At 44.0% G+C, this 25,883-nt stretch overlaps 1 protein-coding gene and 1 long non-coding RNA gene across 2 annotated transcripts in view; both read right to left on the bottom strand.

Annotated features, from left to right (window-relative positions):
- The window catches only part of RORA (RAR related orphan receptor A), a 710,090-nt gene that overhangs the window by 116,106 nt on the left and 568,101 nt on the right, over positions 1 to 25,883 (bottom strand). The gene's annotated exons all lie outside the window — the stretch shown is intronic.
- Positions 17,703 to 25,883, bottom strand: part of LOC309866242 — a 49,748-nt gene continuing 41,567 nt past the window's right edge. The window contains exon 2 of the long non-coding RNA XR_014312517.1: positions 17,703 to 17,993. This is a non-coding gene — a long non-coding RNA (uncharacterized lncRNA). The remainder of the gene's footprint in view (positions 17,994 to 25,883) is intronic.

The raw sequence follows: 25,883 nt of genomic DNA, 5'->3' as shown, positions 1-25,883 counted from the left end.
CATTCAGAGGCTATTTACTCTTACATAAGACACAGTTCTGCAAACCTTGATACCTGATTTTCCTGTATATAAAACATATTAAAAAGCACAGCAGAAAGGAGTGCAGAGTCCTGCCCATAGGAGCAAGAAGAAACAATAAATACTGAAGGAAGAGATTAGAAAAAATGATAAAAAGTACGGCAGCACGAGACCATTTAGCAAAGGGGCAAACAACCTGCTACACCCATAGAGAGAGTCTGAGGACATCCTGTATTACAGCATACTGTACAAGCCACAATAATTAATGTTTATAATGATTTTGAAACATTAAGAATGGATTAACCCTGAACTAGGGAGACAGGGACTTACATAATATATTTTGAAAGGCCTTCCCTCCCTCACCCCCAAATACAGTGAGGTGGCTTAGACACTTATAGAAATATACTACAGAAAATTAATGTATACAGGCCATTTTCTGATAACGTCTTTGAGTGCAGCATTACTACACACAATTCAAATAATACCTCTAATTACTTAAAACATTACAATTAGGGCTTTAGTTATTCCAGTTTCAGGAAGCAAAACTTAGAGGACTTGTGGAAAAATAAAGAGGTTTTTGTAGTAGGAATAACTGTTTTATACACTGGAATTTCATTCAATTCTAATATTAGCCAAATATCAATAAAATAAAAACTGTTCAAATACCCTCTCTTTTTAAAGCTGCAATGTTTTTGTAAATGTTTACTTGCATTTTGAGTGTCCAGAGCTGGGCTTTAAATCTGTATCATTATATTAAGATACTTGCTATTTATACAGTAGCCACTGCTATTTATACAATAATGTTTAACCTGCCGGAATTCTGGAGAAGCAAAGGTTAGCAGTTAAAGTAAGTTCAATGTGGACAAAAAAGAAAGAAAAACATGAGCACAATTTGGTATTGTTTTCATTCTGTGAAGGTGAAGGGACAGGTTTTTAAAAGTGCGCTTTCTACGTGCACACACATGATACCAACACTTTCTTCATGGCTGCAACAATTCTTTTTCAAAACTGCTAGCCTGTTTCCAGGGCAGCCGCAAAACACCCGTGAATACTAGTTAATTTATCGGAGTCATGGAAACTGCTGCCTCTACACCTGCCAGGCTAGATCCACATTGTGCAGACTGTACAAAGCAGGAACTGAAGGTCCTGAGATGAATTCTCCCCGCTCCAGGCTAGACAGAGCAAGGAGAAGCCACCGCTGTCAGTGTTCTGGGCCATACTCATGGATGATTGTTGCTTTCACTCCACGTATTGTCTGAACTCCAGAATCACACTTTTTGTATTAAAATGACCATGATTTTGCTATTAAATTCATCATCATCATTAGGAGCAGTAGGTTGTTGTTCATGAAAAGACAGCTTAAAGGATACCATTTGACTTAATAAACCTCCTGGAAGAAAAGCAAGCAGGCAGAGTTCATTGAGCCCACTCGCAGATGGGGTGAATAAAGCTTGGAGAGGTTTTTCAGTTTAGCCTGCCTGGGTCACGTTGCTAATGGTTAGAGCTGGGACTTCAACCAGGGTTCCTGACTCTCTAGTCTAGTGCTTGATAAATGTTGACACATGCGCAATATTGAAAACCAATTTCCAGCTCCTTAAGAATTTATATTCTGAGGAACTCAGATTGGCAAGTTTAAGGAAAGTTTTCCAGAAGAGGATTTTTGAAAGTGAAACAGGAAGCTGTCTTATACTTTTGCAGGAGATTTTTTGGTGACTAATTCTTGCTTTCAGTTCATACATTTGTGTATTACCTATTTATTCCTACCGCAAGAGATCATTTACATAGTTCTTCAACACTATGCCACCAATAAATCTCCTGTTAATTGTTAATGGATTAGACAGTCTATGGAAAATGAACCCTCATGATGCAGAACATAAACCAAGCCTACCTCATAATTTCTAGTCCTTTCTGTGTGATAGGGATACACAGAGTACTTGGGAGAGCCTGGTACCCATCATTACACTGGCTTCAGAAGCTAGGATTATTATTTTGAAGTGTTCTTTCTCTCTTTTATGGTTATCTTTTTCATTAATTTATGTACACTTTCCTTGAACCTTCTAATACGTTAGCGATTCAAAGCGATGGGGGGGGGGGGAGTCCAGGCAGGCAGTATCACGTGAGTTCGCCAACAGCATAAGGGAGTGATTCCTATTATTAATCCTAACACTGACCACCTTCCACATTGAAGGGATGGTCATTTGGCATAGAACTTTGCTTCTACTGCCCTTTGCTTGGTAGGAAATACTGAACTAGCCTAAAAAGGAATCATAATCAGTTACATTACCCTTGAAAATTATTTTATTTGGTACCAGGGCTTTTGAAATGAAACATGAAATATTTAATTGGGAAAAATAGCATGCAATATTTATGGCAAGGAATTGAGATAGAACCAAAATATGGCAGCCCTGGGAGTAAACGACTTACATAAAGTCTCAGGGAGAGATCCAGGATAAAGAGCTCAAGGTCTCATTTTTATTCAGTGTTCTGACCATTCGGTCACACTTCGAGGAAATGACAAGAAAGATCTATCTGTGGAAAGTTCCCGAGATGGAAATGAGGTGGCCTAACTTTCATTTGCAATGATCAGAAATGAAGCCATTTATAAAAATACCTGTGATCACAGAAGCCACTGCATCTCACCTAAAAACGGGAAGACACAGACGAGGTTGATAAAAATGAAATCGTGATACACTAATCCTTATCCTATCACCAAAGTGGTGGCCCAAAGAGGGGCCTCCACAGCTGCGGGATGAAAGACACAAATCATGGACTACCCACTGGGGCAGCCAGGCCAGAGAAGTGAGGGAACGGCCCTTTCTTCAGAGGGCTGAATGGCTGGACTCTCTCGAATGAATAGATAACACCATCGAAGAACAGACCGTGGAGATGAAAGTGGAAACCAGTGAAAACAGAAGAACGGAGGAAAACCATCAAAGGAGTGAAAAATAACAAAAGTCCAGGGACTGATTTGATCAGCACCCAAATGCTAACACTGCAGCACGGGAGAGCCGTTTGAAGCTGCTAAAGGGATTTAACACAATCTGGAATGAACAGAATTTGCCATCAAATAGAACAGAAGGGCCACCAAGAGACCTTAAGGAAGGACAACCTAATGGAATCTGAGCCCCGCAAAGAGCGCTCACTTGGCAATGTCCTTTTGAACATCTCAATCATTCTAAAGTGCTGTTTAAAACACACACACTCGTGCGTGGGCACACATGCACACACACACACACACACACACACACACAGTCCAGAGTCTGTGGGGAATTTTGATGGGAGCTGCTCATCAAAACTCTTAAATAATGCAAGGCAATGGCAATCCATCCGATCTTCCACTCTGAGGACCTGAAGCAAAGAACAGACACAGGTTTTTATCAAAGCAGCTTCTAATCTTTCCAGCACATCTGCAATGTCCATCTCACCAGGGGCGACCTTCCGAGTGAACTTTGGGAGAGATGTGCTCTTTGGTTTTGTCTGGGTTGCAGTTTAATTCAGCAGGAAGCGGGCCGTGGCTGGGAACCACAGCACAAAGAAAACCACGGTAAGGAGGTAAAAAATGCGGGACTGATCGACAATAAGTGAGATGAAATAAACGACTGGTAGTTTTTTTTTTTTATGAGACCAGCAGAATTAAAAAAAAAAAATATGACAGGTTATCACTTTTAAGGCTTATTTCCCATTGCTGCTACTAAGTAGGTAATGATAGAGACAGCACAATTGAGCAATAGCGCCCAGATCAGAGAGAAAGACGGAGTGAAAGAGAAAATTAAAGGATCTGAGAGACTCCTTAAGACTGTATCCTATCCAGGGCAATCACCTGGATAAAAACTTTCAATTTCACTCAAGTACAATGCCGGTAAATTGCATCATGGAGATAAAATATATAGACTCTTAGCAATTATTCTGTTTTCTTACAGATGATTGTCCAAAACGCATCCAGATTGAGAGTGTTTGGGTTCCTGGAAGGGGTAAAATCATCAGATGACCAAAAGTGGCACATGTGTTTGTAGTAAAGCTAAGAAGTCATGTTATCTGAAGATTATGTGCCAGTGGTCTTTCCTGTGCTAACTTTCAACCTAATTTAGGACAAAAGGGAGGGAGGAAGGACGCCTTAGATCCTAGACAGCAAAGGGAGTTTGCCTCCGAAGGGAAATAAAATTGCTCTTTCCCCTTGATTACCTTTCCTCTGTTGGGCTGGACATTATTACATAGGCGGTGGGGAACAGAAAATTCTTCACTCTTGAATGGGTTCAATCTCTCAGATCTCAAAAGATCTCCAAGAGTCTCCAGAACAGCAGTGGCCAGAGCCTTGTTCTGATTTCTTCTGTCTCTCACCCGAGGCTGTCCATTCCATACCCCACCAGATGCCCAGCATTGGATCAGCGAGAGAACAGGACATAGATGGGGTGGGGAGAGGGATTCAATTCGTCATGGCTTTCACCCTTCTCAAAGACTTCAGGGTCTGTACATGACTGGATTCCTATCAATGTGAAAACAGGTGGGTTTGTCTCATTAGTCTACCCCACTTTTTACTTTCTTTGTTCTGGTAGAAAGCAAACTCACCATCTATCTCCGTCTCCAACAACCTTAAGTTTGGCAAAAATAAAGAAGGATGGAGTCTTCTTTGCATGAAGGGTCTGGAGGACTCTGAGCACCTAGTAGGTGCTCAATAAATACCAGCCAATAGGCAGGGCTCGTTTCCCCTGACAGCTGGCCAGAGGCGCAAACTGCTTTGGGAAGCCTGATGAAGAGACCCGCCTTTCTGGCAGAGCCATCTCACTCTTTCATCACTGCACTCAAAGATATTACTGATGTTGGTCCTCTGGTTTTGCTGCTTTTTTCCTCTGACTGGACTAACTGAGTCTACTCTGCTCACTAGCTGCCACTTCAGAATCCTGTCACGCAGCGGAAGGCCAAAGGACATTTTCCCCTAAGTCCTTTTAACTTCCTGGCATTCCGTTTTTCAACCCCACATTAAAGGTGCTAATGTTTCATCCTAGTCCTACCAGCCAATGGGTGGCCTCAAGTCAGACTAGGCAGGGCTTCTGTCGGCTCTTTCCCTGTTGGGCACAGGGAGAAGGAACCCAGAAAAATGTTTCCTCAAGCTCATTTTGTAATTTTCCTTTGGATGCTATCACTAAAGTTATGAGATCATTTATTAAGAAACAGATGCATTCTAAACTAACATACAACAGCTGTCAACCTAGGGCCACGGTTGGCCAGCAAGACCTATTTCTTGCGAGTTCTCAAAAATATTTTTTTTCTTTCTGCTTGCCTTTTTTTCCCCTCTGTTCTCGCCCAACGCCCAATCATCTTATAATCCATTAAAGCTGGTATACCGATTCTGTCTCTTTTCCAAGACAAGACCTGCCAACGTGAAAAACAAAAATGAACCTCCCCTAATTTTGGCATGTTTCTCCAAGCCTCAACTAACCCCGGGCAGACGCTGGTGGCTGTGCGCCCAGTGGAAGCCTGAGGTTAGAGCCATAATTTTTACCTGCTTTAGCGAACAGTCTCCTGGTTTGCTCTTGAATTCTCATCCCTGATATTCTGCAGGCCCAGGCATTAGCAAACCCAGCAGACTGGTATTCTCTGCAGTTGGGGAGAGCAAGTCATCTGTCCTGAGATGCTGAGACGTGAGATGCTCCTGTTCCCAGAAGGATCCCTCTCTGTCTCTCTGATTTACCCTGTTCCCGGTGGTAAAGTATTTTCTGCAAACATGAAATTAGTTTATATTTTAAGGGCTTTGGAATGACTAATTTTGACTAAGTTAAACAGGGCAGAGTAGTGACTCCCAAGTGACTCGATCTGTGATTCTTGGGAAGAGTTTAATGGACATTTTATTTTCGTTCAGGGTGACCTCAGCAATCGTTGTGAAAAATGCCCTCTCTTTGTTGTTTTTTCTTTTTTCCTTAAAACAAAATAACCACAGTTTTCTAGATATTTTCTAGGGAAGAAAACTCTTATTGCATTTTACTTATCTTTAAGGCCACCGTTCAAGAATTTAAAAAAAACAAAAAAAAACCCTCTACTTTAAAATTAAAAGTGTAGGTGAAGGTGATTATATCATTCCAAAGTCAGTAAAACAAATGTGTTGCATAAGCCATTTCAATTCAATTAAGAGAAACAGGTCAGATGCTAAAATATTAGTAAAATCAATTATGAGTAATAGGTCTCCTGTTAACATGTATCACTGCAACCGTCTCTCTCATAATTTTTGAATAAATTTACATTTGTTTCATATTCTCTGTGTGCCTGTAATGTTTGTATGTGTCACTGACCATAGAACCTTCTCCGTTCCCTTTTCTTTGTTACATCCGCTTGGACTAACCTTAAATGAGAGGACGTTTCTACAAGAGGAGAGAGTCAGCTGGTGCGTTGGAAGGAGCTACAGAGCACGGCGGATCTAACTTTGAATGCTGTCCTATCACGTGGCAGCTGGGAAAGGAGCTCAACCCTCTGAGCCTTGGTTTCCTCATCTGAACACGAGGGTCACAGTACTCCCCCACAGGGCTGTGTGTGATTTAATTACGATAACCCTCGCAGCCCTCCTACCCAACTGCCAGGCACGTGGGGCTCCATGTCGCCTTCTGATCTCCTTGGAAAGTCCTAAAAATTATTAATATCTAAAGGAGGATAATAATGGTAACATTTCAAATTTGATATCTTGGTTTTGTGTTAGGATTAGGATCACCAAAGTCCCCTAAAAAGGGGTGTCACACTTGATCCTTGCTGTTTATTAAAGGGGGACCCTCAGAATTTCAGGTAGATAACTCATGGGAAGGCAGAAAGAACTACGGGACGATACATTTGCTGCCGTGCCCTCCGAAAGGCTGTTCTTCAGACCGAACAGGTAACATCTGATGTGGGGAAATTCCGTGGGAGAGAAAAAAGAATACAACATTGAATCTGTACTATAATTACAAAACCATAGAGGTGACATATATATGATAAAAGAAAAGAAAGGAAAACTGAAATATCTTTTTTGGTAGATTAGTGAGAAAAACGGGCATATCGTTCTCCTCTTCTGTAAAAGTCTTTTTTGTTCTTAGAATTAGGTTAGACATTTAGATGTCTAACATTAGAGAATTTTATGGGGATTCATCCATTTAGGTTGACAAGCTATCTAGTCAAGAGGTCAGTGTCTAAGGAATGGAATACTCGTCTTCCAACAACACAGAGGGAACACAAACGTTGACCGAGTTGAGGAAGAGGAGGGAAAGACAATTTTGGAGGATGGCCAGCAGCTAAGGGGAGTGGATTTGGAGAGCGTGGGCTCTACACAGGAGCTTGAGGACATGGAGACAGCAGAATAAATAGAAATGAGAAAGTTGCAGAGGCAAGGCAAGTAATACAGGGAGGAGCATTAAGGGGTCGGTCTTTTTGCGGGGTGTGTGTGTGTGTGTGTGTGTGTTGCTGTGTGTTTATGTTTGAAGAAAAGAGGCATCCATTTGGCACACTAGTGAGCTCAAAATCTCTTAAGAAAGTCCCAAGAATGGGGTACCTGGGTGGCTCAGTGGGTTAAAGCCTCTGCCTTTGGCTCAGGTCATGATTCCAGGGTTCTGGGATTGAGCCCCACATGGGGCTCTCTGCTCCGTGGGGAGCCTGCTTCCCCCTCTCTCTCTGCCTGCCTCTCTGCCTATTTGTGATCTCTCTCTCTCTGTCAAATAAATAAATAAATAATCTAAAAAAAAAAAAAAAAAGAAAGAAAGTCCCAAGAAAAGTATTCAAGAGTTTAGAAGCTGGCTCACTGACACTGACTTATAAAGACATCACCTCTACCTTTGGATGTAAGAGCCTTGAGGGGAGGGGGACAGCAGGGCACAGTAGGAAAGACAAGGACACTGGGGTGTGACAGACTGAGGTTCAAGCCCACCTCTGCGGCTCACTAGCTATGTGGGTTGAACAAGTTGCTTAACGTCTAAAACTTGGTTTCCTCAGTTAACACTCACCGTTATACTTCATAGTCATGTTATCGTGAGGTTTAAATGAGATTATACACACATAGACACATAACTACATACATATAAAGTCTGGAACATAGTAAGCTCTCACATAATATACCCGTTCTTGCAACCAGGAGCAGAAGAGATAAGAGCTCCCATCTTAACATAATAAGGAAGTTAATAAAGTTCAGGCTGTGGCTCCATCTGGGTTTCTAAGCACAAGGAGGGACCAGAACAGCCTTGTCAGGGAGCCATGGGTTTAAGGGCTGCCGGTGAAAACAGACAGCACTACCCCACAGGCCCCCACTTAGCTTCCTAGGATGTGGTGCTGGATTAGCTGCCATTCCCCACAATTGAAAAATCCTAAGGCTCTCTCATGTTCCATCATCTCAGGGCTGGAGAATTTGGCTGAACTGCTGGCTCTGATACCTGGATTCTGAATCCTGTAATACCCCACACTTGGGGTCAGGAGATACAGATAGAGGGACAGAGAGCAGCTTCTGCTCTCTACCGAGGCCCTGGAGAGACCGTTTCTAAGTCCGGAACGTTGTGCCTATCTCATCTGGGAAGCTGATAACAAAAAAGATTAACACCCCAGCCAGTATTTCTAACCTACACCATGTATAACAGGAGAGAGGGAGGGAGGAGTCTCTCCGAAGTCTCATGAGATGGGGCTCCAAGCACTTCTCAGGACAGGCAGGTAGCTGTTCCTGAGGCTCCACTGGCAGCCGGGGAGGAGAAGGCTAATCATGGGACTGGAGTTTACCCAGCCAACCCCACCATGGACAATGCCTGGGAGGCCGAAGAAGAATGTGAGCGCCCTGCCATGAGGCAGAGTCTGGGGAGGCTGCTCCCCCCTAGTCCAGCTAGCTCATAAGGAAACTGTTTATGTTTTCTGTTTGCCAAAAAGAAAAAACAAAAAAACAAAACCAAAACCAAACCAAACCAAAACAAAACAAAAAACCTTTGCACATTGCTGGAACCTGTTTGTCCTGAACTCCTAACAATAACCACATGGCAACCAGTTCTCCAGATGACAGGTTCTTCTGCTAATGAGCAAGGAATGACTGAGGAGGCCCGGCTGGTGTGAAAACATTTAGCTGCCTGGAGTCTTGCGGACCAAGGTTGAGGGGCTGCTGTGGAAAAGGGTCGCGTTTGCTCACTTCATCCTGCTGCTTCACTCCCGGGGCAACCCAGGAGCGTTATCATGGGTATATCTCATATGGGCGAGCCGCATTCCTCTCATCTGAAAAGGGCCTCTACTCTGGAGGGGAAAGCAAACTCATCTTGGTAAGACTCATAAAACTCAACATAAAGAGTATTAAGAAACATACAGTTCGTGGGGTGCCTAGGGTGGCTCAGTGAATTAAGCCTCTGCCTTCGGCTCAGGTCATGATCCCAGGATCCTGGGATGGAGCCCCACATCGGGCTCTCTGCTCAGCAGGGAGCCTGCTTCTCCCTCTTTCTCTGCCTGCCTCTCTGCCTACGTGTGATCTCTGTCTGTCAAATAAATAAATAAATAAAATCTTTAAAAAAAAAAAAAAAAGGAAACATACAGTTCCGTAAGTACGTATCCACTCACATACACAAAAACACTTTACATCCTGTTGAATGTAAGTGCACAGACAGACACCCGTACATATTTGTGGTTTGGGTATCCACAAGAGCAAGGTAAGTCTGAGAACATGTGAATCGACAGTGTGGCTCAAACTCCATTAGGGCCCGCGGTCCTCCAGGCTGGTGTGATGACGTGTCCTTGGTGTGGAGACGACTCGTGCTGGCGCATGCACCACGCTCTCCCCTCACCCCCCTGTTGCTTCAGATCTGTCTCCCACATTTGCCGGGCACTCTCCCCGTTGCACGGGGATTGTCACTGGCTGGCAGGGATTGGGAAATTTCGACTTCTGTTTGTTGTTTTCCTGGTATCTGTTGTTAGCCCCAAGTTAGAAAATATCCCCTGTCGTCCTTAGAGATGTTCAGAAAGAAATCAGGAGTCTGGAAGAGCCCCAAAGGCATGTTTAGGGGAAGTCTCAAGGAATTCCAATGGTCAGGAGTTGAAGAGATTCTAATCTTGGAACCAAACCAGACCCCAAATGTGTCAGAACCTTGTTCCAGGAAAAGAGCTTGGAAAAGGAAGCTTGTCAGGTAAAAATAAACTGATTTTCCCTGAATAATCTTGCTCTTTGCACAAATAAGAATGACCACACCTCCATTCTATGGCTGGGGCAAATCCAGATTCAGCCCAACTAGCTCAAAGGTTTGCTGAGTCAGTGGCAAGGCCGTAGGAAACCCCCTTGTTCTGAGCCCAGGGTCACACACGACTCTGGAATAGTTCTCCAAGAAAAAATACTTGGAAGAAGATTGGGTGGAAAGGCTCTCTCCATGATATATAGGCTTCATATAAAAAGACACTGCATTTCAGGGATGACTTCCATAGTATAAAAATGTTTCAGAACAAAACCAAAAACAAACCCACCAGTGGCCCCCTGATTTTTCCTTTCTATCTTAGTGTAAGTTATCAAAGGCAAGGTTTATATATATTCTCCGCAGGCAAGCCCACTGGGACAGGGACTGTCACTGTCGGGCTCAGTGTTACAGTCTCAGAGCCCAGCACAGTGCTGGGCACATGACAGTTGCCCTTTTTATGGTTCATATTTGTTGAATAAATAGGTAAGTCCATCAGGTTGGGGCACCCAGGTGGTCCTCTGCAAGCGCTTGTTCACTGATTGAAACACAAAGATTATATCCAGTACCAGTGAAATTTGAGGCCCGTATTCTTAACTCAAAAATATAGGAGCAAAAGGTGAACTCTGTGAAGGGCAGCAAGATTTGAGGTAACAACCAGCAAGAGGCAGAAAAGTGAGTGAGAATCGCGCTCAGGGGACACCCTGTCCACAGGCTCCCTCAGAGAGATTATAGATAGAGCTGTCATGGGCCAATTTCAATGCTTGTTACAGTTTCATAAGACAGTAGATGACTAGCTGTATTAATAAGGAAGAAAGAATAAAGCAAAAAAAAAAACAAAAAAAAAAAACCCAAAACAATAATACATGTACTCAGAAGAACCTTTAACAGTGAGCTTCATTAAGTCCAGTCTTTACTAAGTTAGCAAAACTGTGATGGGGTGGATTCACCCCCACAGAGCGCAGAAAGCCTGGCCTCCTCTGGTCCTTGACAACAGGGGCTAAGCCCAAGCTGGAGCAGGGCTGTTTCAGGGCTAGAGTCCCACTGTGGTAGGGACCGGGAAGCCCTGTGTCATGGGGGAGACAGGGAGGCAACTGAGACCGAGAGCTGCTCAAAAAGGGTGTTATGCTCTTGAGAGTGAAAATGGGAAGTCAAACTCTGGGCTCCGGTTCTCAAAATTATGAAGTAACAGAGAAGTAACTCGAGCTTATAGTCAAGGGCAATTTTAAATGATTATATAGGGACAGGACCATTACAGGCCACGGATAAGCTGTTCAACACTCTCCTGTTACCATGTATTTTTTTCTTTTCTTAGCTATTAACACTTGGCTTGGTTGGGTTTCCCCTCTTTTCTTTTCTTTCTTTCTTTCTTTTCTTTTTTTTTTTTGAAAGAGTATTTATTTATTTATGACAGAGAAAGGCACAGCGAGAAAGGGAAAACAAGAAGGAGGAGTGAGAGAGGGAGAAGCAGGCTCCCCGTTGAGCAGGGAGCCCGATGTGGGGCTTGATCCCAGGACCCTGGGATCATGACCTGAACTGAAGGCAGATGCTTAACAACTGAGCCACCCAGGCACCCCTGGTCTTCCCCTCTTGTGTTCTGGAGGTGCTGGGAGAGGTAACTAGGGACTCCAAGAACCAGGTGGCAACACTGTGCTTAGAAACAGCAATGGAACAATACTTGGGGAGCAGGACTCAAGCTCCCCTCTCTCAGCTTTGACCAAGGCTAGGAGATTACCACCTCTGCTACACTCCTTCCCTTGCCACCCCCACCAACCTACCCAGTCCCTCACAAACACATGGAGCACACACAGACACAGAGCCCTTACACACGCACGCACACACACACACACACACACACACAGCCCTTATACATGCATCTTGTAACCTGTCCTTTCATGTGCATTCCAGGTACCTGACATACAGCAGTGCCCAATGAATCTGTCAAATGTTGAATGACGGGATTAAAATATTAGGAAGTAGGGGATCTACTCCATGCTGTATTTGTTCCTACCAAGCCTCAACTCACCATAAAATATGTGGACACAACTTTTTTCCCACTTTTGATTCTCCATAAAGGCATTCCGTGAGAGTCAGGATGCAGAGATAGTACGTTCTTTACACTTTGGTGATGAAGGTAAAAATAATTTACTTTCTCATTTTAAGATAGCAGATAGTCATCTTTCCTGATTTTTGTTTTGTTTTGTTTTTAAGTAAACTCCATGCCCAGCATGGAGGTCTAAGTCACGACCCCAAGATCAGGAGTCACATGCTCTACCAACCTAGTTGGCTAGGTACCTGTCTTTTAAAGATATTCCCTTCCTCAATCCCCATAATTACTCTTCAAATGTTGCTTCCCCAAACAGATGATTTCTTTGAAACTTTTTTTTTTTTGGTCTTGCCATTTCCCCAAATCTTGCTAATCTGCTGGATTTGAAGCTCGTTCAATTTTTTTTTTAAATATATATCTGTCCCAACACCTCCTGCTGACACACGCCCAAAGGTGCGCAGCTTAAAAAGGGAGTGGTCTTCAAAAACATAAAATAGGTGTTCCCTGTTCAAATGAAAACTTGACAGGTATTCTCATAGGGAATACTGGAACCTTTCCCTCAGCAGCTGTACAAAGGTTAAAACTTGTTCTTGGCAAACGAGTTTACACTGATGTATCCTACATGGATTGTCCCTTCTTGTGGTTCACTAAACTCTAATTGCAATCATGTTGGACATAAGCTGCTTACCGTAATGTTTCATAATGAAAAGTGCACTCTCCAGAAGTCAATACCCAGTAATGGCTTCTTTGATTTAGAGCATGATTATGGTAATAAAACCACGACACAAATGGACACATCTTCTTCAGTAGCTCATCTTTTTTTGGAGACAAAGGCAAGTTTTTATTCCTCTGACTGTTGAGGATCAAATTTAGTTTCAGACACGGTCAGCAGCCTTTCCCACTTCCTTTGATCCACTGTGGTATAAAATATTTTGGGGCTACAAAAATGGCCACCCATCTTCCACACTGATGCTGTGTCATGATGATTCCTTTTAGGTACATTCATTATCGGTGGGGTTGAGGGGTATTTGGTTTTGCTTTGTTTGCTAAAAAATTTCATTTTATTGCAGAACTATATCATAACCTATATGGAAATTGAGAAACTCACTCAGAACCCTTGAACCTTAAACACACTGTTTATCTTCTTCCTTGCTCTCATAGTCTTGACATCTGTTGACATGCAAGTTGTCTCGCTCCCATGCTTCTCCATATCATTACTTCATCATAATGAATCATGATGGATTGGAACACAAGGATCAGCCCTTCTGACCCCTTCGCTGTGGCTCAGGAGGAGCTGGCAGGACAACCCAACCGCCCAAGATTTCAGGGCTCTTTGATTTTTAAGGTATAGAATCACAGACATTGCTTGAGGCACTTTCTGAAGAATATGCATAGCTTTTCCTGTGTTTTCGGGCCTCTAGGCACAGGAAGTCATTGCCTACACGAGGCTGATCCCAATCCTCTCTGTTTCATTTATCCAAAGTGGCTTCTATTCCAGAGCGTTCCATCCACCTTCTTGGAGGCCTTCCCCAAACATTCCTGCCCAGAGGACTCTCCTCTGCTTCCCTTTCAACTCCAGGAGGTCCCATGATCCGCATCTCTCGGGGTCTCCCTTTGTTGCAAGACTGTCCATGCTTCACCCCCCTGACCGCACTCCTCTGTTCCTGGAGTCAGGATTCCCCCTGAGCCTTCCCTGGAGTCCCCAGGGTATCTGATACACAGGAAGGATGAAGGCACATTTCTACAATGATCCAAACCATACTGTTGATCAATACAAGTGTCCACTGGAAAATTAAGTAAGTGAAAGTAATGTAGAAAATGTTAAAGAGAAAAAGACCTGACGGCATTAATTCAAACGAAGGCAGGGACCCAGTCTCACCCGCATACGTTACTTAACCTCTTGTGTCCGTTTCTTCAGCCAAAAAGTCAAAATAACAAGAGTACCTGCTTCACAGGGCTGTCATGAGGATTTAACGAGCTCATATTTGTGAAGCGCTTAGAACAGTGCCAGGCGCGCAGCAAAATGCCACAGAGGCATTTGTTAAATGAAAATAAAAGTGAAATGACATCACTGGGCCAAAATCTACCAGAGCCCCTGCCACAGGGTAGCTGCTCGGTCAAGACGGACGGAACTCAACCACGCTCTTTTGTTTCATGCCGCTTGGACCAGCCGGGCCTGGGAGGGAGCGGCTGCCGGGATGGATGGGCTGCTTGGTGACAGCGCTTTCCAGGAGAGGAAGCCCTGGGGAACACAGCAGGCTCGGCGCTCTAGTTCAAGGGCCTTGGAAGGTACCAGGTTCTGCCACCAACTCGGTTCAGCTGGCGCACTCCCAGGGCAGGAACGTGTGGCTTTTCGGGTTAGCTGGAGGAGGAGCAGTGGCCGGGCACCCTGGCGCCCACAGGCGGTGGCTGCTGCGGCGGGCGAGGGGACAGCCCGGAGCTCCGCCCCCCGCCTCGCCGCCCGGAGTCGGCACGGAAAGTTACTGCGTGCTAACGTGGCAGGAACGATGGAAAGCCCAGGGCTGCCAAGTGCTGAAATCCTGGGCTGTGTTTCTTACGCTCACAGGCACGGCTCTTCTGAGAATCCAGTCTCTACACGTCCCCTGCACATAACTGTATTCTTTCACAGTTACTATATTTTGGGACAGAGGGAGGAGAGGGAGGAGAAGAAAGTTGGAGGGAGTGGCAGGAAGGCATGAGCCAAGATCCCACGTATGATTTTTTTTTTTTTTTTTGCCTGCCCTAAGATGCATGTCTATTCTCACCCACTGTACTGTGTACCGCCGAACTTTCATCTGACAGATTAAAACAAAAAACAAAAAATAAACAACAACAACAACAACAAAAACAATACCAACAACCGAACTCCTCATCAAGTTCAATTCACCAGAGGCTTCCTTTTGTCTATTTAATCATTCGTTTTTAGCAAACATTTCCTAAGCCCCAATTATCTGTCAGTTACCCAAGTGAGCCCTAGGAACCCCGAAGTCCAGGATGGAGACAGTCACTACCACATGAAGGGTTATTGGCGTGGAGGGGCTGCCAGCAGAGAACTGATTTCTGCCCCGGGGGGGGGGGGGGGGGGGGCGCTGCACAGGCTTGCCGGAGAGTCTTGTTAGCCCAGAGCTTTGAAGAACGACTGGGGCGAGGAGGTCACCAGGTGAACGAGTGGCCTGATTAGGCTGTGATGGACATTTATCATCTTTGTCCCACACCTGCTTTTTCAAGTGATGCTTTAAAAATACAGAAACAGATGGTGGGTTGGGAAATCGTGTTGTATCAACAATACATTCCCTGATTATGATCCCTGTACTGGGATCATGGCGGAGAAATACGACATTCGCGGGAAATCCAACCTGAAAAGAGGTAAAGAGACACGTTTTCTTTACCTCTCACCCACACACACACACACACACACACACACACACACAAGTATGTTTCTCTCTATATATGTGTGTACACATATGAGAATGATAAAGGACATTTGGGAGTTCCTTGGGCAATGCTTGCAAATGTCTGTAAGTTTGAAATTACACCAACATACATTAACACAAAGTTTTAAAGTATTTATAAAAAAAAAAGTATTTGAAAATCCTTTAAAGTATTTAAAAAATTTTAAAGTATTTAAATAATACTAAAAAATACTAAAGTATTTTAAAAATAATATTTAAAATAGTTTTCAATTTACCAAAATGACAATGCTTCTTCTTGCCATTATTCTGAAGAGGATCAGCGATAATCAGAACATACTTCGGTCGGGTGGATACAGCTACAAGGCCCTGGGAACTCTAAAAAGTAAGGTGTCCTCTACGGTTCTCATTTCTGCACTTTCTTCCCTGAAGCCTTGAAATTTGAGGGATAACAGGGTCAGGACAGTGGGGAAGCCCACAACAGGTGCAGTCTGTACAGGCCCTAGGAGGGGAGGGGCTAATGGATGCTTGGCTCTCTGCAGGAAGGACTCTCCCCCACCTTGTCAAGAACCTAAAAGAAGTGGTGCACCAGGAGTGGGAAGTCTGCTTAGGAAGTATATGGGAACTATCAGACAATTCTGCTGTATTTGCTTAAGATGCATTTTCAAAGGCAGAAAGCAAAATTTAATAATAATATTAGCAGCAGCTCAGATAGATCAGGTAGGTACTATATTCTTTGCTAACTACGAACACGGGTATCTCACTGGCTCCTCATCACATTTCTGTGAGGTGCAAAATATCTATATTCTCATTTTATAGATGGAATAACTAAGGCCCAGCTAGTCAATGGTGGAATTGGATAGAAGTGTGGGTTGCCTAGTCCCTGTACCTGGGCTCTTGCTCACAATATTACACTTCTATAGGCTCTGGTTACTACTGGACCTGCAGAGGGCCTATGAACTTCAAAGGACATGGAACAGGGAGGTAGCAGGATGTTTAGTTGGGGTGGTGAGACTGCAGTGACTTTTTTTTTTAAAAAGACTTTATTTATTCAAGAGAGAGTGAGAGAGAGCACGAGAGGGGAGAAGATCAGAGGTAGACTCCCCTCAGAGCTGGGAGCCCGATGCGGGACTTGATCCTGGGACCCCGGGATCATGACCTGAGCTGAAGGCAGTGGCTTAACCAACTGAGCCACCCAGGTGCCCAGTGATGTTTATTTTTATTTTGGTCTTCTGTGTTATTTGTGTAATTAATAATTTTTTAAAAATTAAAAAAAAAATTCACCCTATTGATTGATAATTCCTGACCCAGCTGATGAAGGTTTCGATACGTATACCTAAGACAGAATCTTTACCGCTAAATAAGTTAGTTTCTCTGTCCCTTGGTTTTTGTATCTGAAATAGGAGATAATGTTTGCTAACATTTCCCTGCTAAATAACCTGCTCTCTGGTTGATATTCTGTGTATGGTGTGTGGAGGATATGGGGGCTGTGGAGACTAGGGAGTGGGAAAGGGTGGGGAGAAGTAGGATGCGTGACAGTTAAAAAGCTCTTTATAAAAAGGGCAGTTACTCACTGGTGGAATCAGGCACTATGCATGAGGCTGGGCTTTCTGCTCACAGGGTACTGTCCAACATTGGAAGGAAACATCACTCCCTCCCCTTATCTTCCTGGTTTTTTTCCTTCTCCTTCTCTGCTGCCTTCTTTTCCTGGCCCAGAGGAAGTGGTGTTTTGTCATATTTATACATTTTCTGGGATCGAGAAGACCGGGAGTCAGACCAGAGAGCATGTGAGTAGCCTAAAGGCCTGAATATACCTTTTTGCGTCCAGGGACTCAACCCCTGACATCGTTGAACGTTTTTGCCACATTTCTATTTGCTGCTTATACACAGATGATTTACTATTCACTGGAAATGCATCCACAAAAGGTTAAAAAAAAAAATCTGAAGTAACCAAAGGGACATGCTACTCTGGCTAGAAACGATGTTGGTTGGTTTGTATTCTCTCCCCAGTCACCTTTCAGACAATCTGGATAGAAAGCAGACATTTCATTTCTGTGCATCACCCCTCTGGTTCAAAGATGCTTTTGAGAGAGCCGAGGGAATGATGATTTAATGCTGTCAAGTGCTTTGAGATCTCAGACAAAGAAGCTCTGTAAATACCGAGAATTACTGGGCATTATCGGCCCCAGTATCAGTCCCCTCAGTATTATAAGGGCTTTGGAAAAATTAATGAAGAAATAGGTCCTGGCATACTGGCAGCAGCAATTGCTTCTGGAAAGATTAAGAGACCCTCTAGATTGGGGAATGTAAGACTTAGTGGAAAACTTTCTTTCTTCTTCTTCTTCTTTTTTTTTGCAAATGAAAATCACCAAAGATGAAAACCCACTGCAATATGAAAAAAGAAAGAATTAAAGCCTTAAAAAAAAACCCATCTCCAATGGGGAGAGGGCAAGCCATTGTGTGTGTGCACATACCTGCACGGGAGATGGCGAGAGAGACATTCAGAGAGACAGACGGGACTTCAGAAAAAAACCTATGCAAAGGGCTTTTCTCATATGTTTATATTTGCTACAAAAATAAATCCATTTTTAAAATTAAAAAATAAAAAACCCTATGCATTCTGTGTTGGTGAGAGTGTAATCACATACATTCTTGTTGGACACGTAAACTGGTAAATTGTCTCTGGAGGCCCACTTGGTAATATCCAGGGACACGACAAATACACTTTCCCATTGTTCTAATAATTCCACATCTAGAAGTTAATCCTGCACATCGATCTGCATATGTGCAAACTGGTATATTCTGGACGATATTCACTGTAGCACTGTTTGTATTAATGAAGCCTGAAAACAACTCAGAACTGATTAGGAGGGGATGAAATAACTCTGGTATACCCATAAAATGGAGCATCACGCTGTTGCTAAAAAGACTAAGGCAGCTTCCATGCCCTCATGGAATTAGTTCTACGGAGGTAGTAGGAATCAAAAAAAAAGTCCATGCGCAGAACAGCGTGTGTATGTCTACATGTATGTGCGTGTAGATGCCACTGTGTATCTTTGGATTCATAGTGCTCCTATATCCACAGAACAGATTATTTCTGGAAGACAGCATTAGAAAGTGGTCACTGGCTAAAGGATAGGGCTTACCTCTATGTTATATCCTTTTTTAAAAAAGATTGATTGATTGATTGATTTGAGAGAGAGAGCATGTGCGTGCAAGCGGACAGAGGGGCAGAGGCAGAGGGAGAGAGAACCCCAAGCCCACTCCCCACTGAGCGCAGAGCCCTATGTAGGGCTCGATCCCACAGTCCTGAGATCATGAGCTGAGCCCAAATCAAGAGTCACTCAACCGACTAAGCTATCCGGGCACTTTTATATCTTTCCGAATACTGTATCACGTACCCATGTGACCTATTCAAAAATAAATAAACTAGTGTGTGTGAAGCCACTGATGTAGTGACAAAGTACACCTATGAACTTTGTACCATCTTCTGGGGGTGGAGCTGGATGAGGCGTGTCTTCAGAGCTCTCCTACATTCCTCTCAACACCAGGTTTTCCACCCTCCAACTTCTCCAGTCGCCTACAGCTCAATTCAGGGTGAGTCAGCTTGGTGCCTGGGGCCTACCTCTCCCCACACCAGGAAATCCCTGATCTGTAGCAGATCTCTCAGACATAGATCAGGGTGAGCAGGAACCTTCCCTGTAGGACTGACACAGGAAATGATCCCTAAAAATTATGGGTCTGCCAAACATATTTGCTGCAATTCTGACCAGTGATAATTTTGGGACTGTCTTGCGTATGTGCGCGTTTGTTGGTGGTGGTGGTGGTTGCAAGGGAAAAAACCTCACTAAGTGAGGGGATGTTTATTGTAAGGATACTTGTGGAGTAGTAAGAACAGCACAGTTCTCATGGGAATCCAATAAGAATGAAACAACAACTTCAGAAGAACAATGATGGGGCACTCTGGGGCCAGCACTGTGCTAAGTGCTTTGTGGCAGCAAGGGACCTCTCTCTCTCTCAGAGACGCTGCTTGTCTCTGTGTGCTTGCTTCTCTGTTCTGACAGCAGCTGGCATATTCACCACCTGTTGGACTCCCTCACTGACTGCTCCCTTACTACACCAGCTTCCACAGGGTCCTCCCAGGCATTCTACTCAAGGTTCCCTCTGCTTCTCATTTGCCTTCTAACTGCTTCTTCCTCTTCAGACATCCTGTTAGAATTCCAATTAAAAAGGACTTGAGGGTCCTCCTTCCCCTGGAGGACAGCCACTTCCTGACCCGTGGGTTGCCTCTCCCAGACCAGGTCCCCAGGTGTTTTCATTCATCTGTGGTGAGGGCCGGCAGGCCTCTTGGGGTTAGTCTTGCTCCGCACTCATCAATTTCCTTTTCGAAGAACTGACCTCAAGCCAACTAGTGGGATACTGGGGATCCAGCACCAACAGTGCCAAGCCTTTGCTCTCAGTGGAGTTGCCTTCTACCTCCTTTACCTGCCATGATGGGTGTGGCAGACTTTCTGGCCTGTCCGGTTTGGAGACAATGGACCATTACTGACCACTCAGCTCTTGCCTCAGTTCCCTAATCACCGCCTCTTATTCTCTGCATTCATGTCCTTTCCTGGCTATCCATCTACCCCCGGAAACTGGGGGCGTGCCTTGCCCCAGTGTACTAGGGAGTCCGTGGTGACCACACAGATGGCCTCCACAGCTGGGTGGAGAGTGATGGGAGGGAGATCTGGTGAGCACTACTCAGAGGCCCTGTGGGTCAGCTGCCTTGGGCCGTCAAGTTCCAGCCACAAACAATAAGCTTGCTAACTATGGTGCCGTAATTTGTCAGTGAATACCCAAGCTTTTATCCCCTTTTCATTCTTTCTCCCTTTTGTCAAAAAGGTAAACTGCTTGAAAGGTTTGCAGGCCTTGTCAAAGGTGTCAAGGGCCTGAACCAATCTTTTCTAGGCTTGTCTTCTACATTCTTCCAAGTCCTAGCGATCCTTCAAAACCTAGCTCCAGGCGCTTCTCTCCTTGGTGAATTCTTCCCTAAATTCTCAGGCGTGTCCTCATTTGGGCTACTTTTGTACCTGGTATGCAATTTTGTTGTTGCCCTTATCATGCTGTACTGCAAATATTTATTTAGACGTATGTTTTCTTTACTGGGGTATGAACTCATGAAGGGCAGGGACCATGTCTTGATAATTTATTCATTTACTTTTAATTAAAAAAAAAAGATTTATCTATTTATTTTGAGAGAGAGCGCACAGGAGCAGGAGCAGGAGAGGCGAGGGGAGAGGGAGAGAAAGAATCTCAAGCAGAATCTGTGATGAGTGCAGAGCCCGACTCGGGGGTCGATCTCACAGCCCTGAGATCATGACCTGAGCTGAGACCAAGAGCCAGACGCTTAACTGACTATGCCACTCAGGCACCCCTCATTTGTTTTTAATTCAAACAAATGATTTTAGAATAATTTCTGATTTGTAAAAAAGTTGCAAAAAAGGGGAATTCTTACAGTTTCCCCTACTGTTAACATCCTGCCTCACTATAGTGTGTTTGTTACAACTAACATGGTATGTTCACTCTTAACTAAACGAACTAAAGTTAATTCAGACTTTACTCGTTTTTCCTTAATGTCTTCCTTCCTGTCCCCAGAATGCCCTTCAGGGACCACATTACAGTTAGTGGGCATGTCTCCTTAGCCTCCTCCTGTCTGTGACAGTTTCTTGAGCTTTCCGTGTTTTTTATGACTTTGACAGTTTTGAGGCATACTGATCAGGTATATCGTAGACTATTGGGTTTATCTGATGTTTTTTTCCTCATGGTTAGACAGGGAATTGTTTATTTTTAAACACCAGCCCTGAGCTGACTACCTAGCATGCACCACCTAGTGTAGACCAGGTTATTGAACTGAATTGAGTTCAAGTATTTCTTTGGCACCTCCTATATAAATAGAACCCTGACTGATGCTTTAGGAGAGATGAAGTGTGGAACTCAAGTCCTATAAAGATCTTCCACATAGCTGAATAATAAAAGACAGCATGCGACCAAGTATTAAGTAAGGGGAACAGAGAGGAATGACCTAAGGGAGCTCAGGAGATGGACTAGTGAGTGTGAGTGGGTGTAGTCAGCAAGATCGATGTGAAAGAAGGGACTGGAAAGGTAGGGAGGACTTAGAGAGGCTTTTTTCAGTTCTCAAGTCCACCATGCTCCTTCCTGCCTTAGGGTCTGCTCACATGCTGAGCCCAAAGACTGAGAGACACGCCCCACCCTTCTTCCCTCCATGGCGGGCAACTTCTCATCGTTTGGGCGTAGGGCTGAATTTGTACTTCATGGAGGACATTATCCAAAATAGGTTCCACTTGCCACTCTCTCCAGAGACCTTGTCTGTTTTCTTTACATCCTTTCTCAATGTTTGTAATGATTGATTATTTCTTTATTGTCGGTCTCCCTCCGTGGAGTCAAAGCATCTTGAGGAAAAGTATTGAATTTTCATGAACTCTGGCAGAACACATTACCCGGCGGCACCAAGTGATACTCAAATTATCTTGTTGAATGAATAAAAGGGTTGGTGTTGGAGGAGCCCGACAAGGCATGGGACAAGAAGACATGTGACAGGCACTGGAATGGAGCAAGAGTGAACTGGGTAGGCACATGGGATGCTGCCAGGTCATTCATAAGACTGATCACAATGGTGTCAGGTGATCCCAAATGGGGTGGCATCATTTGGGCAAAGGCCAGCAATGTTCTAGGTGTGGGCTGCACAGAGGTAGAGGCTGTCCAGTAGTTTTCCACCTCAGGAAGGGCAACAAGGGTTCACAGGACAAAGAATGGGGGATAAGGAATGACTAGGGCCAGGGGAAGGGAGGAGGCTGGATGAATGTCTGCATAAATTGAGAACGTCTCCCATGAATGATAACAACACAGGCGTTCTTGAGAGGCCGGGAGGTACCCCATTTAACCTCTCTGGTGTTGGCACAAACCTGAGGAGAATAAAAAGAGCACTATGGATAAAACGGAAGATGGAGACTCGTGATTCTGCGATAGGGTTTCATACTAGGAAAGGACAGCCATCTTCGGACGTGTGAGGAAATCTGAAACAAGGCAACAGTGAGCTTCTGGGCTCAGAATGGAGAGGACCCCACAGAAATCTTTATTTTCCACCATCTTTCCCACATGGTCACAAAGAACAGAATCAATGCATATACTGCCTACCTTGAAAAGTTTGTATTTTCATTCGTATTTAACATTCAATGTTTCATTCAATGTGTATTTAACATTCAATGTTAAAACACCGACCAAAAGGGGCAGCGTTTCATAAGATTCTGCCTGGAACAACCCTAGTGAGAAAAGGCCTGGAAAACATGCGGGAGAGAAACTCAGAGTTGAGAGTGTGATTTAAAAACTGAAAACATGGGACGCGTTGTCTTTGTGTACCCCTATTAATAATTATGATGGTTGAACTCTGCTTATTTTTCATCCAACCTAAGTAACAGCTTTGAAAAAGAAAGATACCATGACTGTGTACATGGGAGTCCAGAGGGATGGTCTGTGACAAGAACTCCCTAGGTGTCCCGGAGGACAAACAACATAGTCCAGCTGACCTTCCTCTGATGAGGCCAGGGTGGGCAGAGGAAGGCATAAAGAATGATTGCTCTTCTATGTTGGAAGGTCAGGACATGAGATCAGGTCACGAGAACAGGAGCAGGTCTGTTAATTCAAAAACATAGCCTTGGAACTCCCAGAAGGTAAGTGGAAGAGTTCTGTTCCCTAACTTAGAACTCCAAAATTCCTTCTCTCCTCTGGACTTTCTTAGATCAGAACTATAAAGGACCATATTGGCCTATGTAATCCCTTCATTTGAGAAGGAAGGAACCTGACGTCTAGAGGACATCATAACTTGCCCAGTCACCTTGGTAGACAGCGCCTGAGCCAGGATGAGACCTTCTAACCCAGCTTCCCTTTGCAGCCCTAAGCAGCCCGTCTGAGGACTGACGACAAAATTGGCTCCAATTGCACATTTTGATCTTCACTTTCCATTTATTTGAACATATGAACACTATTCACCATATCCCCCCCCCCCGACATATTACTTTTGCAACAACCATGAGGTGGCCGGCGGGGGGTGGGGGAAGACCACGCGCATTCCCACTCATTGTAATGAAATGCACACTAGGTATCTGACCTAGACTCCTACTTCCCTGCCAATCTCCAGCTCATATAAATTCATTTCCCTAACAGAAAATAGGCGTCCGCGTTGCAGATGGAAAGTAATTTCCCTGCAAATATTACCAGAGAGGTTATTAGTGCTACTTGACAGTTTTATCATTACTTTTGTTTCAAGCTAAGGTGAGGAAATCTACATTTGCCAAGTAGTGTGGTGAAAAAAAAAAATGTAGACTTTTGAACTTTGTGTTAGTTTTAGCATCCGAGGGAAAAGGAAGAAACAAAGAACGAATGTGTTGGCTGCAGGCTGAGTATGTAGGTCTCAGCATTTCAACGGAATCTGGCTTTCCTCCTTCCTTCCCACCCACAATTTTCTGGTCCTGAAACATCAGAGTGTGTTGGAGGGAACTACTCGGCCTGAGCAGCCAGCTCAGAGGGGGGCACCCGAGTGACTGCAGGACCAGCTGGTAAACACCGCTTATCAGGTAAGCCAACTGCGAGCAAGGTAACTTGTTTTACTCTTCTCTGGATTTAATTGAAGGTTGTTGTGCTTTTTTAAGAACCCTATCATCTAAACATTTCACATTTAGATAAGGAAACTACACAACAAAAAGACAACCAAAAGAGTATTTCAATAATAGCCACTTAACATGTATTTCATTAATAGCTGTTTATATGATAGGGGCTACTTTAATTCACGTTTTATTGGCTACATATTTTCTAAAGGGTCAGATAATCTTGGGTATAGGATTGCCAGAAAAAATACAGAATATCTGGTTAAATTTAAATTAAAAATAAATAACTCTTAAAGGTAAGTGTGCTCTAGACATCGCATGGGACCTACTTTTATTCTTGTCAATCACACGGGGTCCGTTAACCAGCCAGTTTATTTATTATCCAGATTGCCTGCCCCGTTCTTTTTTGACCTTTCAGTGGCTTGATTTTAGGACCTCCTAATAGAGGGTGGACAGAGAAATACAATTCGACCACATTTGGTTGTCCTACTTACCATCAACTGGGACACATGTTTGAGTAGGGGAGGAATTTAATATACTGGGTTGAAAATAGTGATTAAGTGCATTTTCCCTATTATATACAGAACTAGCCACAGAATGATGTTTTTGAGTTCAGATCTCACAGATCTGTTGCCAAGTTTAAATCTGACCAAATAAAAATGTTAAAAATACCACCACTGCCATTTTCGATGATCATCAATTCATTAAGGACAGTGACATCTGAATACCCCTAAAGCAGGAAGGACGCTCTCTTAGAATAAAGAGCAATGTTTCTTAAATAAAATTGGTGGCCTTCCAATGTATAGTCCTGGGTTTTGTGAAAACCACGCCATGTCAGCCTGAACACCCAGTCCAGGTTAGGTTATAGCAACCCCTATGAAAGGACAGTACCAATATCGCCCGCCCTCCAGGCTTGTGCTGCTAGGAGTGAACCACAGAGCACTTTCTTTCTTCTTCTTTTTTTTTAAAGATTTTATTTATTTATTTGACAGAGAGAGACACAGTGAGAAAGGGAACACAAGCAGAGAGAGAGAGGGAGAAGCAGGCTTCCCGTGGAGCAGAGAGCCTGATGCAGGTCTCAATCCCATGACCCTGGGATCATGACCTGAGCAGAAGGCAGAAACTTAAGGACTGAGCCACCCAGGCACCCCACAGAGCACTCTCAAGGAAAGGAAAAGGAAGGCGAGCACAGCCAGCTCAAACTGTAACGACTTGAAGTTACTCTGTCATTTAAGTATTTTATTTCTGAGAAGCATATTATTTGTGTGGAAGTATGACACAACTTTTCTCAGACCATGAAGCATTTCCTCCATTTACACTACATAGAAAACCTTTCCCTAAGCTTTTCTAAACTTCCTAGGGCTCACAGCCTGAGCTCTCTACTCTTCTTCCTCTCTCTCTCTCTGTGAAATGAATGCTTCAGGAATTGAATAATATGACATCGAACTGAAGAAGCCCCTTCGTCAGAATCCAGAGGTCTTTGAAAAGATAGGTAATTAAGCCTCCTGGCTCTGGTGAACTGGTAGAATGTGTGACCCCCGGCCAAGATGAGTTGGATATTTGCCAAAAAGCAGGTGCAGTGCTGGGAGACCAAGTCCCCCAGCTCAGACTT

Source organism: Mustela nivalis, assembly GCF_964662115.1.
Source record: "Mustela nivalis genome assembly, chromosome: 6".
NCBI classification, from domain to species: Eukaryota; Metazoa; Chordata; class Mammalia; order Carnivora; family Mustelidae; genus Mustela; species Mustela nivalis.
This window is presented reverse-complemented; position numbering and strand designations above follow the sequence as displayed.